At 37.9% G+C, this 17,415-nt stretch overlaps 1 protein-coding gene across 8 annotated transcripts in view; it reads left to right on the forward strand.

Annotated features, from left to right (window-relative positions):
* ZNF385B (zinc finger protein 385B) overlaps window positions 1-17,415 on the forward strand; it is a 393,630-nt gene that overhangs the window by 371,079 nt on the left and 5,136 nt on the right. The gene's annotated exons all lie outside the window — the stretch shown is intronic.

Raw genomic sequence — 17,415 nt, forward strand, 5'->3', positions numbered from 1 at the left:
GTTACAAATGGGGCCAAGTTTTCCAAATGACAACTTCTCATTTCCGCTGACTGCCACAGGACTCCATCGATTAGCCAGCAAGGTCTTTGTAACTGCCTCTTCCCCGCTTTCTGTCTCTAGCAACAGGACCTTGTGCTGTTGAGTTGAAGAAAATGATGGTTTTCTGCTTTGGCAGCATCTGTCATTTATAGACAAGTGCCATCATAAACTTGGCATACATCTATCCAAATCCGGGAGGCCGAGATTTAGTATCCCTCATAAAATAATAGATTAACTATATTTACGACAAACATCTTAAGTCTGAAATTCTGGGGTACAATCATGTAGAACATAAATTGAGTCCCATCTGTCTAAAGAGAACAGACCATTATACCAAGGCTCATATTTTCACGAAATGTACATATATCATTAAGACTTTCAAAGTCAATTTAAAAAATGAAACTGCCTCCATCTTTGCCCATCCACCTTGAATTTGACAACAGCATCCTGCCAGGCAAGGCTGAAGATTCTTAGTTAAGTTTTTGTCAGACTCTGGAAACTAACTTTTGAAACTTGTGAGGATTTTATATTGCTTCGAAATAAGACTGAGTATTTAGTTTCTCCACTTCGAAAGCTATTTCCTTAGCATCACTCTAAGAAAGTGAACCAAAAGTTGAGACTCCCTTATGATTTGCTGAGGATCTATTAACTTGTAATTTACTAGGGATATGTTATAAGCCATTCCAAAAAGCAAAACCTTGGCTATCTCCTCATTAAGGCTTATATCACTATCGAAAACTTTCCTCATCTTCTGACATATTTTAACTGGTATTCTTCTCTTTTGATTACACTTATTTACAACCTTTTGGCATTGACAAGATATCGGAATATAAGAAGATTTTATATGTACATCGAATAATTTTGTAAATGCACAACCAAAAATGCCCCTGAGGTTTTAACAAAGGTTATTACATACATTTTATGACATTCCACTTATTTGCTTCAGGAAGAATTCTCTGACAGTGAAATATTTTTTGAGATGGGTGGATGATCAAATAGAATCACCCAGTAAATATTTGTAGATTCTGTGTTCAGGGCACTGGTACTAGGCACTTTGGGGGATTCTAGGCCCAATTCTAATGGTACCACACAAAATTTAGCTTTATGGTATAAAACTTAAAGTATTTTTCATAGAAACACTTATAAAATATTTTCCCCTTCCCTGGTTTCTTGCTCCGAGAAGTACTGAGAATCAGTATTTCATGCTGCACATGGCAGGATTGTGGATACTGGGCATGGTATCACACATTAATAGTTTGGTGCCCTCATTTTTATAGGCCAGCTCTATTCAATAAAATACTCTGTGGTGATGAAAATGGTCTGTAATCTGTGTTGTCCAACATGAGTGCCATGAGCCACACATAGTTATTCAGCACTTTAAACGTGGCTTGTGCTATTGAGAAACTGAATATTTAATTTTATTTAATTTTAAGTACTCCACATGGCTACTGAATTGGACAGCGCATCTGTAGACTGTGGTACTCTTTGCTCTTTTAACTAGCCATGACTCTAGAGAAGGCATTACATTCTCTGAGCCTCTGTTTTCTCATCTATAAATTGGGAATAATGCCCTCCCTGCATCACAGTGGTGTTTTATGAATCAAATGAAAAGATTTTGCAGATGCTTGGCAAAATGTAAAGCATAATAAAAATGCCCATTATTGATGTTCTTACAGTTTGGGATTTTTTCCTTTTGTGGGGCAGTCCCTTCTTGCTGCTATCCGTGAAAGGTGATAGGTGCCCCTTGTGGTGGGCAGATACCATCATCTTCCATTATGCCACACCTATTATAGTTTATTCTAGAAAACCAGGTCCAATCTTATTAGAATGATATGCCAAAAATAATTTTAACAGCAGTACTAAACTACTAATAATTAATGTGTAACTGAATGATTATTGTGCGCCCGATGTTAATATGCTAAATATCTTATATATACTATCTTATTTAATGATATAGTCCTCTGATGGACACTAGAAAGTGAGATCTAGTGAGGGGAAATGGTGGCTTAGAGTCATTCAGAGAGAAGGTAACTTCAAGCCCAGATTCTCACCCAGGCAGCCGCTCAAATTCACTACCATGCTATGCCACCTTTGGATGAAGGTGCACGAACTTTAACCACATGTGCTTTCTGAAGGTTATTTGAGATTTTTTTCACTAAGTGACACTTCTAGACATCTGACACCTCAGAAAGGTGCATTATTTCTATTCCCACCCTCTTTTACAACTGGTTTTATTTTTGAGAAATCAAGTTTTGAGTGTCTCTGAATAAGGATATATTAACCAAGGTATGATTTTTGAGTGTCATTTACCTACCTTGTATGTATAATGTAGTAAAAAGAGCATGAGCTTGAAGTCAGACAGATTAGCTCCACTTCTCACTGACCAGATAACCTTAATCAAATCATGTTCACCGACCTGTTTTCCCATCTGTTAGAAGGGAGGGCCAAGACCTACCTCCCAGAGTTGTCAGGATTAATGAATCAATAATGGAAGCCTCGGTGCCTATCACATAACAGATACTCAATAAATGCTAGCCATAAAAGGCAACCATTGTTCAAAGAAATTTCCCATCTCCGTCCTTTTGACTCTATGACCATTCCATGCCTTGCTGCCATGCAACAGTGACCTGTACTTTTTTCCTCTTTATGTGCTTGTTTTATCATCTCATAGTAATTATTTACACTTGTGTTTTCCTTCCAGACATTAAGGCTTGATGAGCCTGACTCTCCCAGTGGGACATGTAAAGATGTGGAAGGACCTCCTTGGTCTTCCTCACATTTCTATACATGGAGGAAATGTCTTTCTACTCATTCTCCCACTGCTTAAAGTATCTCGTCTGTTATGGCCTCTGCAGCTCCCGGCACTTCATCCTGCACATGGCAGTCACATAGGTAGCATATATTAAATTAATACCATTCAGAAGACCTTCACAGGGTAGCTGCAACACCTTCTCTAGTGTATGGACATGGCGAGAGGACACTGGTTAGGTCTTTTTCCTTTGTCTTCAATAAGATGGATACCCCACCTCATAGGTCAGCAATCTGCCCTCTACACAGTTACAGTATTAAAAGAAAGGATATCCCAACACATCTCCATTTGTTGAGGCAGAAAACTGGGTGCTACCTTGGAGAAGCAGCCCCGCCTGGAGCCAGGGTTGGCCACTGAGGAGGAGAGGGGAGGCTGTGATGGGAATAAGAAACATGCTCCTGCCTGACAAGTCCCTGCTGGCATTTATGTCAGTAAATGAGAAACTTACCAGCTCATACATTTTATTTCTGGCTTCTTGTAAAAAATTTTCTTAGTGTGCAATTTTTTACATAATTTGTGTATGCTATTAATTAGTTAGCCTCTAGGAAATATGTGCTTTGTTTTCTTTCAAATATGAAATGACATAAATACTAGAATTTCTTGTCACAACAGAGATTATTTTATTCCTTGCTTACAAATATTTGAACTTCTGTCATAGTTTTATGATAATTTTTACTCATTTAACTAGCAAAATGGCCATATTTAAGTTAAAACAATTTGTCTTTCCTAGAATATCTTTGTTCCTAGTTCTCTGTTAATAAAGAAAATATTTTTACTCAATGGGAAATTAATTAGGATACCACATTTTGAGTTAAGGAAAACTTATTCATTTTATTCTTTTCAACAAAAATTTTATCCAGTCCTTTGATTAACCCATAAGATTTAAATATCCAGTAAGACTTTTTTGAGTATTTTGAAAAACCACTAGTAGATGTCTGTTTATGTCACTTACAGCATTTTAAATTGAGAGAACCCTTTTAGAAAACAACATCATAGAATAAATAAAAAACCATAAAAATGTTCATCCCATTAGACTAGTTAATTCCTCTTCCTGTAGTTTATACTAATGAAATAATCCTAAATACAAAGCAAAAAAAATAAAAAGTTACATATGAAAATGCCTACTCTAGCAGTATTTGTATTAATGAAAAGTGGAAACAAGATGATCAGTACCAGGGAAGTTATTTCAATAAAGTACTTATACCCACTACGATATTATGCAGCCTTACCGTAAATGAAAGCAACATGAAGAATGCATGTAATACACTAGATCAAAAGTTACAAAATGGGTTGTTCATGCATGTATGTATTAAGCCCCCACTGAATACGCTGGGTATGTGATAGTGCATCAGGTGGACTCGGGCCACGCCCTCCTGAGAGCATACCCTCTGGAAGGGTAAATGCTGAACAAGTAATAAGCTACATGAAAAGAGACGGGTGCCGAACTTGTCTGGGAAGGAAAGGAAGTCCTAGGCAGAGGACTTAAGCTCCCTCTGCCTGATGGGAAGGAAGGTAGCCTTGCAAACAGGGGCCCTGGTTTGGGGGTGGTGGGTGCGAGTGAAAGGGAAGAAGGACCAGTACACCACAGGACTCAGATGTGAAAGACGGCCTGGTTTACATAATCGAAGCACTGAGAGGACACCTGGGGACAAGGAAGGGAATTTAGGGTGTTGGTAAACAAGTGGTTGAAATGATGGCTAGGAACAGAAAGAAGTCAGCATGAAGTGACGGGTGTCAACACAGAGGTTCTTAACCACTTTGGGTGCCATGGATTCCTGTGGCCTATGCTCAGAATTATGTTTTTATTTGTTTTCATTGCTTTTTTTTAAAGTAATCTCTACAACCAGCGTGGGGCTTGAACTCACGACCCTGAGATCAAGAGTCCCATGCTCCACTGACTGAGTCAGGCAGGTGCCCCTCAGAAGGATGTTTTTAAATCCATAAAATGAAACTTAATAGTTTTACAAAGAAAACCAAGTATACTGAATACTGTTGTTGAATTTTTATGATGATATAGTGACATAACAATAAGGCGTTAAATAAGATCTAGCAACAGGTCTAATGTCAACGATAATTTTGAAGTAATGTGAGGCATAAACAGTTTCAAGCTTTTTATGACTACTGTAATATCTGATGAAAATATCTTATTTCTATTGGTGGACAGGGTTGCAGGTACTGTTAAGACTGCTGGAGTTTTTTGCCTTCTTTTATAATTGAAGAAATGCTAAATTTCAATCAGAGATAAATGAAAATAAAGGGTTTTTTGGGTTTTTTTGCCACCCAAGTTTATGGATCCTGTGAACTTGGGAGTCCAAAGACCAACCCCCAGTTTAAAAACTCCTGCTTAGTGTGGGAAGCTTATGGGGTTTTTTTTCCCCTCTATTTCCGCATACTGTTATTTGCAATAATAACTTCCAATGACCAGATGAGTTTATATATCTCAGGGCGTGGGTAGGATGGGAAAGAAATTTGTAGCCATAAGGCCCCATGTCACAGTATTCCTAAGGGATCTAGATGATGAGAACCTCTAGACAGCCCTTTGGGTGCCCAGGCCTCTTGAATTAACATCACTTTTTAAAGGAGACTCTCTATGGTCAACAGACTTTCTCCTGCAACCCATAGGCCTTAAAGAAAAAGCCGCCTTTGACAATTTCATAATAAAGCAGCAGATTGAATTTGGGCACAAATGCTAGATTCAAAATGTGAAAGTATGATTGGCTTTTAGCCGCAGTATATTTTTAAAAGGATTAGTAGTTTTCTTACACTTGGGCAGTCCAGCCGCTGAATGTCTGTAGCCTCCTTAGGACAGGCAGTACCCAATCAGTCCATAAAGAGTGGCAGCCCACACCCATCTCCCTGGGGCAGCCTGACTCAATGAGCTTGTTTGAAGAAAGTAATGGTTTTTTTTTGTTTGTTTGTTTTTTTCTCTATTAAATAAAGATACATTTTTTAGATGAAGAAAGACTCGGTGCCCTCAATATCTCTCAGGCTGACCTTTCCCTTGTCAGTCTACCTGGAGTTTCAAAGCTAACCCCTAAATTCTGTATCTAGAGAGGGAAGAGATGGGAGGAGCAGAATTCAGATGTTTTTCCTTATACCTTGTGAATCCATGTTTCCTCTGTAAAGGGCCATTCATTTAGAAGGAAAAGAACCTACTCCTCATTCCACCTAGAAAATTAGTTTTTAGTCTTAGTCCTGGCTTTGAATCATTACTGGACCTACTCCCTGAGGGACTTGATTTGAGTGACAGGAGTTACTTATTCTATATTCCATAATAAAGCTGCCTTAGAAATAACTGTTTCACATCTCTCAGTGACAAATCGGAAAAGGGGCAATTTTTCAACCTGAAGAAGTTGAAATATGATTTCTCTATTGTACAAGTCAAATGGCTGGAAAACTACACAAAATAGGAGAAAGCTGTTCATTAGATTCCAGCTCTAGCAAACAAGCCCTCTTTTGTGCTCCCTTAGAAAAGTGACATGTTCACTAGAATCCGTGCCAACTCATTGATACAGAGGTGGGCTGCCAGCTTTTAACAGGGAGCTACTTGAAGATGCCACTGTTTTATCTGAGTGTGAGACTGGCAGCTTCTGCCCCCCAGCAAAGTGGCATGAAGACGATGGGGCAGTTGTCATGCAGAGCTAGGCAATGACTGTCATTTCATTGGACCACAGAATCACTGCAGGCTGTAGCCCAGTGGCCAGACCCCAACTGACATGGGCTTTCAAATGGAAAGAGCAGGATATCCTAACTCAGGACCACAGTCTGGCAGAAAACGGCAGTACAGGACCTGTTTTGAACTTACAAAATCGGTCACCTAATTTTCATGGGTCCTAAGGTACTTCAAATAAATAAGCTTTTTTGTTTTTTTAAAGTAAGGACCTAGAGGGGCACCTGGGTGGCTCAGTCGGTTAAGAGTCTGCCTTCGGCTCAGGTCATGATCCCAGGGTCCTGGGATTGAGCCCTGCATCGGGCTCCCTGCTCGGTGGGGAGTCTGCTTCTCCCTCTCCCTCTGCCTGCCGCTCCCCCGCTTGCGCACGCTCTCTCTCTCTCTGTCAAATAAATAAATAAAATTAAAAAAAAAAATAAAGCAAGGACATACAGATTCGTATTCAGTGAAGAGTCAATTTTATAGATAATTTTCCCTGCTTCCAGGATTAGTCTAAAAGCCAAGATATGAAAATCAGACATAAACATAGTTAATTAGGAATTAGCAAGCTTCCCAGTGATCAACTGTGCTTGAAGAGGCAGGGTTTCCGGGATTTAGCTGGAGGCATGGTAATGTAGCGTTAGATGTGAAGGGGCCCCACCAGCATCAGTTGACCCAATGTATGATATTTGAGTGCTCTGAGAATTTTAAAAACTAGCTTTAATTTCCGTGTCTGTCCTTGGCTACTTGTGTCTCTGGGCTCGTCATGTAAGTACTCTGTTTTGTTTTCCACATCTGCAAAATGGCATATGCTATTTAGAGAACTCTTTCTGTTTCCAAAAGGTTGTTTAACAGTTCACCCTCAAGTGAGGCATCAAGGTCAGACATTTTCCAACAAGAAGTCCTGTGACTAATAAAACAAGTTGACTAACCTAGTAGGTGTTGTGAGATAAACTGGCCCCCACTATGCTGGGTAATGCTTGAGGACATCAGGAATTAGATCAAATCTAAAGGAGGAATCTAGTTGGAAGTAGCTAAATGGTGTCTAGAGGACTCCAAATGTACTGGGTCAGTCTCGGGCCACGTGGCATAAAGGTTATGTGCCTTGGGGATCTGGGTAGGCTGTGAGTGGTATCATCACTAAGATACAAAGCCTGTAAAATGACACCTTCAGTAATAGACATCTACTACCTAAAAGGGTGGAGAAAATTAAATAGTGGCATAAGTCATAATACTTGGAATTTCTTAAAGAATATTATTGCATAAATATATCAATCATGTAACTGTTGGTAACTCAAATGAATATACTGTGATGTTATTTGTTATTGACTGCTTACAACATTGCCAGAATGAGTTGTTGAGCTACAAATCTCTGATGACTCTCCAAATGTAAGACCCACAGTATTGCTATGACTGAAACCTTGCTATGACAACAAGATACCAGTTTAGTTGCAAAGAGGATGGGCTTTACTTTGATATTTTTTTTCACATGTGCTTTAGATTTTTCTGGCATAGGTACATGCTTATTGATTTTATGTAAGCTTATATAGGATTCCTAATAAAGAAGATAATAAAATCTATAGGTTTGTTCATTTTATCAAATCAAAACATTGGACCAGGCACAATGTATTTGTTGTTATGACTCTGTCCTAGTACGTGTCAAGGAGACCTATTTTTAAGAGAATTATCTCAAATGACATCAAATATTGATTGCTTATATATACCTTCAACAACAATAATACAGGTATTTTACATAATTAACAGCGAAAATGTCTGTTCTCTCTATATTTATTTCACTTTATGATTCAGCCATTAACAGTGAATTTCTAGTATTTTTATTTGTGAGGCTAAAAGGCACTGCATTGAATTGAACATTGCTTATTTTATTTTATTTTTTTATTTATTTATTTGAGACAGAGAGAATGAGAGACAGAGAGCATGAGAGGGAGGAGGGTCAGAGGGAGAAGCAGACTCCCTGCTGAGCAGGGAGCCCGATGCGGGACTCGATCCCAGGACTCCAGGATCATGACCTGAGCTGAAGGCAGTCGCTTAACCAACTGAGCCACCCAGGCGCCCCGAACATTGCTTATTTTAACATATTGATTGCCCACCTATGGCTTTCTGTACACTGGACACAAAGATGAATTAGGACATTGTTGCAGGACTCAAGAATCTCTCTACCCTGGAAATAATTTTGGCTGTGGAAAAAAAATTATAGTTAATGCAAGATCAAAATATAATTATATGAAGAGGGTTATGAGAGCATAGGCAAGGATAGGAGGGAGGAGGTGGGCTTGGCACCTAGAAGTAGCAAGATCTAGAAAGAAGTTTAATGGTAATCTAGACATGATGAGAGCCTGAAATGAGGCAGTGGCACATAGTAGATGCTGAAGAAATATCTGCTGGATAGAATGAATAAGGCTGATAAAAGAAATATTTAGAAAGTAGTATCAGTAAATTTAGGTCATTCATTACACATAGAAAGTAAAAGAGGAAGAATTCAAGAGTTATTGCTGACAGTTCTCATGTACAACTAGTAATGTCATTGATTGATAAGGGGACTACTTGGAAGGGCTCCTAGGTGGAGATCATTCATTCAGTACCAGGTTGAGTTTGAAATACCCATGAAACATCCAAACTAGATGTTCCACAGACTATTAGGGGAAAAGAATCTTGAACCTGTGAGGAAGGTAGAGATTTCACCTATGGGATTTAGGAATCTATATCAATGTGGTAGAAGTTATCAGAGTAATTAGATCATATAACATCCAAAAGAGGACAAGAGAATCATCTTGAGGAATGCCAACACTAGGGGCAGGCAAAGAATAGGAGCTGGTGAGGGGGACTGTTGTAGAGGTTGAAGGAGAACCAGGCAAGGCCACTGTCTGTCGACATCAAGGGGGAAGAGCGTTTCAAGAAGGAACTTGGGCTCAGTACAAGAGAAGACTGAAGAGACACCTTTGGTTTTGCAGGAGGGTAAGGATAAACAGGAAGAAAGGAAGTCGAAGAGCCACTTCACACGACCACTTCAAGTTCTGCACCAAAGGGAAGACAGGTGGAAGACTCCAGGAGTGAACCAAGTCAGGGAATGACTTTTGGAACATGGAAGTTTCAGAATTTTGTAAACAGAAACAAAGAACCCAGTAGAAAGAAAGTAGCCAGCACTATAGGAAAGAGAGAAGAAATGTAAAAGATAGATAAGTGGAAGCATATACCTTTTACTCAGAGATGTAAAGAAAATAGGTGCAAACAGAAGAAAATGTAGCATCAGGGACAAACACATCCAGCTTCCTCATTTCTGTAAGAAACAGGACACTAGACATTTGCTAATGAGAGGTTGGTGATATTGGTAGGGAACTTAAGAAGAAGGATAAATTTTCCATGGGGAAGCTGACTGACTGTGTTTATTCCCCTTATAGAATCACTTTTTTCCCCTTTGTTTGTCAGATTTATTGACCTGTTCTTCAGGTATAGAAGTTTTCACTATATATGTTTCTAATTTAAGCAAATCTCATCTGTAAGATTATAAAATTTTAAAATAAGGATATGTGGTTATTGCATTGCCAAGAGAACCATTCTTTCAAAAAAAAAACTCTTAAAAAAAAAGAAAAGGAGAGAGGGAAACAAACCATAAGAGACTGTTAACAATGGACAACAAACTGAGGGTTGATAGAGGGAGGCAGGTGGGGGATGAGCTAGATGGGTGATAGGGATTAAGGAGGGCACTTGTTGTGATGAGCACTGGGTGTTGTTTTTAAGTGATGAATCACTGAATTCTACTCCAGAAACCAATATTGCACTGTATGCTAACTAAGTAAAATTTAAATTTGAAAAAAAAAAAAAAAAAAAAAAACTCTTTTAAATAGTCCATTCAAATTATTACCAAATTTTCCAAGATCTTTTTGCACATACCTTTCAGGAAAACATCTAATAAATAAAAGAGGGTAACTGACTGCTGTATCTGATCATTATCTGCAATGTTGGTCTTTTCTTCCTGCTCCTTTAGACAAGTGCAGACCTGTTAATACTAGAAATGAATGCCCCTTTCTTTGTGTATCCACCAATATAGTGATGCTTTAGCATCTGTACATCTCTTATTACATTTTGTTTTGCAAAGAACGCCAAGGTACCAAATTGGCTTATTCATCTTGCAGCTTGCGTGCTGCTCCTCCCCTACCGCCCAAGTCCATTAACTGTCTGAATGCAATTCCACTTTAAACTTTAAAATATCTGTCATCAGTTGGTGGTTTTTGTCACTTTTACTGTGTCAAATGTGTAGATAAGGAAGGGACAAACGAAGCAAAGAGTTAGGAAGTCTTCCACGGCACACCAATCAACAAGCATACAGGTTTGCAGTGTTTTAGGGGCTTGGGTTTTTTGTTTTTTGGGTTTTTTTTGGTCTGATACAGAACCCCATGGGCTTTTTAGCTTCACTTCTCACAAGACTGCACAACTAGTAAGGAAGTATGTACTGTGACTGACACCCATTAATTTCTCATTATTTAGAAAGTGGGAAAATAAAACAGAGGAGAATGATTTCAGAATTCCTTATCAAAGTGAGCTAACTTGGTTTAATGAGTGGTAAGCAGTAATGCGGCATTGCTTTGTTTTTTGGAATACAAATGAGATGCCGGACAAGGTGCTTGTGAATACAGGAAAGAATATGACCAGCAGTCCTTTCCCTGCATGCCTCTGTTGCTAATTCTTTTTGGTGAAATATTAAGTATAAAAAGGAAAATTTAATTGTACAAAGAAGTGACAAGCAGTATATTTCAGTGACCTCAGAAAGCACAAAGAACAATTCTGTTAAAGTTGTGACCTTGGTTTCCTGAGCACTTTTCTCAAGTTAAAAAACAACAACAACAACAACAGATTTGACCAAGCACTTCACAAAAGAAGGTATATAATTGGCCAATAAAAATAGGCAAAGGTGTTCAATACCATTAGGCAGTAGGGAAATACAAACGAAAACCCCAGTGAGACACCACCACAGCTCCACCGGAGTGGCTGAACCCAAGAGGACTGACAGCGCTGATACCGTGTGTTGGGGAGGGGGTACAACAGCTGGAATTCTCACATGCTCCTGGTAGGAATATAAATCACAAGGATTTTGGAAAACTGTCTTTAGAATCTCCTAAAGCTCGATGGAGATAGATGATAGATAGATAGATCTATATATCTAATGGCCCAGCAATTCCACTCCAATGCATATACATTGACCATAAATGAGTACTTACGTCTACCAAAAATACATATAAGAATGTTTATAGTAGCATTATTCAAAATAGCCCCAAACTGAAAATATTCCAAATGTTTATCAATAGTAAATAAATGGTGGCATAGTCATACAATGGAATACTCTTCAGCTCTTAGAAACAAAGTTCTATGTACAGCAACATGGATGAATCTTATAGACATAATGTTGAGTGAAAGAAGCCAGACACAAAAGAATACATATTGCGTGATTACACTTCTATGAAGTTCAAAAATAGGCAAAACTGATCTAAGTGGATAGAGATGAGGAAGGTGGTTACCTTGGAGGGAGGGGGAGTATCACCTGATCAGAGATTCAGGGGAGACCTCTAGGATGGTGGAAATATCTATAGCCTTATATCTTATGTATCAGTATCTTGCATCTTGTATTTCCTACATGTCTTATATCTTCTGTTTCAACAAATGCATGCATATGTATAAATTCATTAAACTTTATGTACTTTCTCATTCCTCAGAGACATCAGATATCAGAAAGTCTGGTCTTACTGAAACTTTAGTCTCTTATCCAACTGAACACCTCCTTCTTCTGGCTTAGGTTGGACCACGAGAAGGCGCATAGTCTGCTGTTCCCTTCTTCCCTATCCTATAATTTCTAGTGCTTGCCCTTTCCAATTGTTAGGGATAGGGGGAGAAATTAGAGAAGAAATGGCCAATGTTTTTGTACTTAATGACAGTCATTGATGCCCTCTGCGTGGCAGGTGTCCAGACGCTGTCTCTCTCTGGAGGACCATGTGTAAGATCTTCATGTGGTTCTTCCAGTCCTTCCACAGCTCCCACCACCAGAGAAGTCCACTCCTCAACCTCTTGCTGCCAGGGTCCTGGTGATCAGCCTTCTCTTCAGTTACCTGTAACAGGGCTCAAGCCTGACCGCCTTTCAAGATGTCCTATTGACCCAAAGAAAACTCGTTCAACCTTGACATGCCAAACTGAGATTACAGGTCCTTCAACTTCTGACCTTTCTTGGTCTAGCTCATCTGTCCCCAACCTTCCTTTCCCCTACTTCACCTGGTATGAGGGGCAGATGACTAAGATCAGAAGTTGTCAAACTGGGAAATGAAATGCCAGTGTCCCTTCTTACATGCACTTCTGGTTTTGCTACTTTGGCTAGATTCAGAAGCATCCAACGAGGACAGAAGCTCCTGATGCCAGTGAGTCCTCCGATCCTTAGATAGTCTAGAGAAGTGCATGAAAAGATGTTGGTAGCAAGATAAGTTCTACTACCTCTTAGAAATGCTACACGTTTGTGTCTGGGGTGTTCCTTGGGGACTTACTCTAAGATGCTGAGATACTGATGGCCAATTGCTTTCAGTTTGGGCTTGAATCCTTCATTCTGAGGCAACCAAACTCCCATTCCGTATCTATTTAACATGGTAAAAGTGCAAAGCAGAAATAACCCAAATATCAAAGAAGATTAGTTGAATAAATTATAGTACCTCCCCATATGAGTAAGTATCATTTGTTATAAATCATGATCCAACTCTATATTTACTGACATGGAAAGATATTCTTGATTTATTGCTAATTGAAAAATGTTAGTGACCTCATGTTTCTGTCTATTCACATATATTATTGTGTAAATAGTATGAAGTAACAGTTATGATTATAATAATCTAGGTCAAGTGTTGGCAAACTACTACCTGTGTGGGCTAAAGCTAGCCTGCTGCCTATTTTTGTAAATAAAGTTTTATTAGATCACAGCCATGCTGGTGGCTGCTTTCCTGCTATAATAGCAAAGCTTAGTAGTTGCAACAGAAACAGTATGGCCTACAAAGCTTAATGTATTTTTACCATCTGGTGCTTTATGGAAAAAGTTTATTTTAGGTGATGGAATCATGGGTGATTTTTAAAAGTTTTTTGTATGACTTTATTTTCTACATTGAACATAAATTTATTATATAAAATATGTATCTATTATTAAAACATTAAAACCTGGTTTGAAAAAACTTATATTAGTAACATTAAACTAAAGAGTAACCTTGTAAGTGGAATCATAAAAATTGGATTTTAGGTTCCAAAGTTCTACTTCGAAATATAAGATCTACAATGTAGTTATAATATTATTTTGATTATTTTTTTAAATTAAGACCTATATATGGATATGAGTCTTCTAGTTACCAACAGGATTAGTTTCCGAAAACTGCTTCCAGAACTTCTGGCATGTTCTTTTCATCTTCTGTGTTAGCTTATTTGTCCTCTGAAGCTGTGTTTTGAGTGATATAGAGCTAAGTTTGATGAACAGGTGGGTTAATCTGAGTAAAGTTTTGGAGTAAAAAATAACTGTGACGAATAAATATTGAAGACTGATTTCCTTCACATAGTTTATCAACTAGATATGAAAACAGTTCCAAAATGGGAGGTTTTCAAAATGCTTAGAAGTTTGGGAAATAAGTAAATCAATGTGGAACCTTCCACGACAGCTACTTTGAAGAATTAAATTCACTTGGGTGCATAAATTACAGATATTTGTTACAAAGGACAATTCTGATGTAGCTAAGCAAATTTTGCTTCGAAGTCTTATAGGATAAAACCTAAAAAAAGGCATTTGAGTAATCAGAAAATAATGAAGACAGTCAGAAGACCTGCTAATTAACACTAGGTGAGGGACTACTTGAAAATGGAATTCACATTAACCAGAAGTTCCAGATGACATGCATCTTTATTAAAAGAAACAGAAGTAAACAGTACATTCATTAAACTTTCAAATACACAAAATAAGGAGGCTTTAAAAAATGCCAACAAGAAAAGAAAAATAACAGAAAGGATTTTGATAAAAATATAGAGCAATTAAAATGAGAAATAACAAAATTAAGCTTTGAAGCTTATCCAGAAAGAATGCCAAAATTTAAATATATTATTGCATTGATGATTTTAGGATCTGCTTTATCGACTAACTAGTATCAATCCAATGGCAGAATTTCCTAAATATGATGGAACCATTTACACGTTTTCAGGGTCAAAATTTATCCCTGTATTCACAAAGCTTAAGACTCTGGCCTATCTAGAGGATAAAAAGTAAAACATGATTTATGTAAAGATACCATATCTCTTAATATTTTTAAAGGAAAATGGCCTCCCTTAGTATCCATTTCATGAGTCTTAAGATATTCTCTACCTTCTGATTCAACTCACCTTTATAATAATATCTCTCGTTACACCTGTTGCCATCATCTATGCTGAGCTAGCAGGTATTAAGCAAGCAAACCCCAAGCTTTCTAACACCTAAGCATCTCCTCATGTTGCCACCTCTAACCATTCACTTCCGGTTCCTTCTCACCTCATCCTGTGCTTATCTAAATCTGACCTTCAAAACCTGGCCAAAATATCACTTCCTTTATAAAGAATGCCTCTCTCTTCCTGACCAAAAGAAATCATTTCCTGCTCCATGCTCCCATGCCTCTTACCCGTTTCTGTCATAAATTAGAGATCTCTGAGTGACTATCTCATTTTCCCTGCTAAACTTCTATTTTCTTAGTCTATACCTACTTTATTTACTATTCTCTTCAGTGTCTAGCACATTGTCAGCAATAGCATTTTGTTAATATTCATTTGTTAATGAATAAATGACCTCTTTTGAAAAGGAGATATGGAAAGGAAATCTGTTTAATTTTTCTTAAAGAAATAGGAATAGAGAGAAAAAGATAATTCTGTCCATCTTCTCTGAATCAGATGATTGTTGAATAGGCTAGATATTTTCACTGAAGGCATATATGCTTTAAAACTAAAGAAAGCAACAGCTTTATCACATCTCCAGTGACCACTGTATGCCTTTTATAATGTTAATGCCACATGAAGTCCACCCTTTGTGCAGGAAGATGAATACACTACCCAGTGAATAGTTAGAGAAAACCTCATGCTGCTCATTTATGCCACCTACTAATCTGTGGGACATTATTCAGTTTTGATGAGCCTGAGTTTTCTCATCTTTGAGATGGGAATAATTATTTTCTTTTTTTTTTTTTTTAAGATTTTATTTATTTATTTGAGACAGAGAGAATGAGAAAGAGAGCACATGAGAGGGGGGAGGGTCCGAGGGAGAAGCAGACTCCCTGCCGAGCAGGGAGCCCGATGCGGGACTCGATCCCGGGACTCCAGGATCATGACCTGAGCCGAAGGCAGTCGCTTAACCAACTGAGCCACCCAGGCGCCCCGGGAATAATTATTTTCAGCCTTACCTATTTCACAAGTTTGTTGTGACAGATAATAAGATAATGTAAATGATGGCACTTTGTAAATTGTAACATTCTATATAAATAAGAGTATATGAGGGAGATCAATATAAGGGACAATAAAATAAATACAAATAAGAGAGAGAATGAGTAAATGACTAAAACAGGTCAGATTCTTTAGGTGAAATTTATATGAAATATCTTATGAAATGCTTGAAGCAAAGATTTTGCTCTGCAATAACTTGAGTTCCATCACAAGAAACTGAGTAATTCTATAGGTGCAAATGTTAAGATTACTGAATTATTTCACTGCTTTGTGAGTTCTATAATATCGTAAAATCAGTCTGAGGGATCCTTATAGATGAGAGTTCCAAGCCTGAAATAATCTTCAATCTAATTTACTTACTGTTACCATTTAAGAAGATTGATTTTATTTCCTTCTCTCATGCTATGAAAGTCAGTTTAGTAAGAGTCTAAGATCTTTTCCATTATACTTCATGGCATCCTGAAGTTTTAATAAACTTGCTGAAAAGGAATATAAATTGTGAAACCCAAGGATAAGAAATGAATCTGAGCATTTACTTATTCCAAACACCATCCAGATCTGGAATTCATCTATAGAATCCCCGCTAGTCTTGACCTGGATGGATTCAGTGCAGAAAAAGGGATGGAAATCAACTGTTGATCCCAAAATCAAACAGGTAGAAATATGATCTCCCATTATTTTTGATGCAAATGAAACCTTTGGCTTCGCCCCATCTGCAGATCAGACACACACTATCATGTTGCAGTTCCTCCAGTCACTCCTTCCCTCTTGGTGATCCAGGCCCATGGCACATAGTTCCAATTAGCTAGGACAATTAACAAATAAGTTTTCAGTTTTAATTTCCTTCCCCTCTTAATAAGACTTTATCAGCACATCAGTAGACATTTTCTGAGAGCACCAGCTCTACTCAGCTTAAATGTGTGATGGATTAGGCTGTTGCCTAAGAAGTTCCAGTTTCTTTCCCAAAGGAGCCACTGAACAGAACCTGTCTTGAATAGCAAATGTACCCTGAAGAGTGAAATTCTGTTAAAGTCACTCTGAGCCTCCTTATAGCTTGCAGCATGGGCCTTGAGAATTAGAACATTTAGTAGCTACATGATCAAAATGCCAAGATGTCTATAAATGATTTGGCTAATCCTCATATTGTGCTTATGGTTAACGTCATTACTTAAAACTTAAGATTTTAGGGGCGGCTGGCTGGCCTAACTGGTAGAATATGTGACTCTTGAGCTCAGGGTCGTGAGTTTGAGCCCCACATTGAGGGTAGAGTTTACTTAAAAAAAAAAAAAAAAAAAAAAAACATAATTTAGACTGGTAGTCATAAGTATAATGAATTAAATCTTTGTATCTTGTATTTTATTTATTTATTTATTTTTAATTTTATTTATTTATTTGACAGCGAGAGCAGGAACACAAGCAGGGGGAGTGGGAG

This window comes from Mirounga leonina, unplaced genomic scaffold, assembly GCF_011800145.1.
Source record: "Mirounga leonina isolate KUSES-001 unplaced genomic scaffold, KU_Mleo_1.0 Mir_151, whole genome shotgun sequence".
Taxonomy (NCBI): domain Eukaryota; kingdom Metazoa; phylum Chordata; class Mammalia; order Carnivora; family Phocidae; genus Mirounga; species Mirounga leonina.